Source organism: Mixophyes fleayi, chromosome 6, assembly GCF_038048845.1.
Source record: "Mixophyes fleayi isolate aMixFle1 chromosome 6, aMixFle1.hap1, whole genome shotgun sequence".
Taxonomy (NCBI): domain Eukaryota; kingdom Metazoa; phylum Chordata; class Amphibia; order Anura; family Limnodynastidae; genus Mixophyes; species Mixophyes fleayi.
Window position 1 is genome coordinate 194,575,596 of NC_134407.1, and position 1,474 is coordinate 194,577,069.

General features: G+C 40.8%; 1 protein-coding gene across 1 annotated transcript in view; it reads left to right on the plus strand.

Moving 5' to 3' along the window:
- The first annotated feature begins 224 nt into the window (after window positions 1–224).
- The window catches only part of FOXJ1 (forkhead box J1), a 7,046-nt gene continuing 5,796 nt past the window's right edge, over window positions 225–1,474 (plus strand). Inside the window, exon 1 of the mRNA XM_075215402.1 lies at window positions 225–312. The gene's annotated coding sequence lies outside the window, so the exon portion shown is untranslated. The remainder of the gene's footprint in view (window positions 313–1,474) is intronic.

Here is a 1,474-nt window from a genome sequence, read left to right on the forward strand (position 1 = left end):
GCCAAAAATACCATATACTGGAAGACATTGCAACCTGCACTGAGCCACAAGAGGAGGGGCTGGATGGTCTCTATGACGACTCCTCGGCCAATGGGAGCGCTGGAAGCTGTTTACGAGGGCGGGGTGTCGTCATGGTGCCCAGAGAAGCCTTTCAGAACCGCTGGTACTTAATGCCTGGCAGTGGGGACAGGGGGGTAGATAAGACAAGAGCTGGCAGGGCAATAACTCATCGGAGGCTGGTTGGCTGCAATCTCTGCTGCGCGTTCTAGAATCTTACTGAACATTCTGCAACGTTCTGATCCTATTATTCAGGTAACACTAAGGCTACATTGGCCATATGCATCCTCTGCTTATTTTCTACTGTGTTCCATAACTTATTACAGTCACTAAAAAAGAAACATGTTGTCTGTGGGTCAGAGATATGTTGTTTGCAGGTCAGAACTTCGTTTTGCTAGTATGGCAGATTGAAGAACAAAATGCCTTGGCATGGTCAGGGCACCCAGGGCTTGGCATGGTTGAAGGGTTGTGTGTAGTCAAACGTGGAGTGAATTTGAATCAGGGTATTCCTCAATAGCTGTGTTCCTTTCCTACTCTTGAAATCAGAAGGGGGAAAAAAAAACTGGAGGCATTCAAGACAAAGTGCCAAACCAACCAACTTGGCATAATCTTCTGGTCTTTACCTAAGGCACAATTGTCCCAAATGAAAGCAAAGCATTTGTTGTTGTTAAAGTCAAACTGCCCAGTGCTATAACTCACACAACTTTTATATTCATAATATTTTGTTTTTCTTGAATAGAATGTACATGACTGCATATAGGTCCGTCACCTGCTGCAGTTCTTTCCACAGATTATATGGTCCTCTGACAGTGATTGGGAGATAGTTTGACAATAGTTTTGAAGGCAAAGGGTGCAGATCTGTGCAAAGGCTGTGTATCATTTGTTAGAATGTGGCTGTATTATCTGTATAAAGCAATCCAATATAACAAAATGGTTACAGTATCAAAATGTTTATAGCATTTCATAGTTGGTTAATAGAAGTCGGTCAGTTATCTAGTTTTGTGTCAGCTGTATTTCCCCAGTGCTTGAACACAACTTATGCATGCTATTTCTTTTCTGACTTATGAGGTTGGGATGGGGCTGACTACATATAACTACATTTTTTATAAGATTAGCTCAGTATGGAAAGTAACAATCATTGGAATGCTGCAGTTTTGCCCTAGCCTACAAATCCTACCCAAGCCAAAGTTCATGTCACCATTACTATATAGTGCATTTTTATAAAAGAGTATTCATGGCTTATGTATGTAGGATCTTTTTTACTGTCCCATATCTAACTTATTTTGTGGTGTTGTATAGAATCTATTGATAGTCTCTTTGGTAGATAGGTCTTCATGGATATGTTACCTTCTCATTTATTTGATATGACTTCTGCAAGCAAAATTATGCTCTTATTCACAGTTTCCACAAGGTCTCA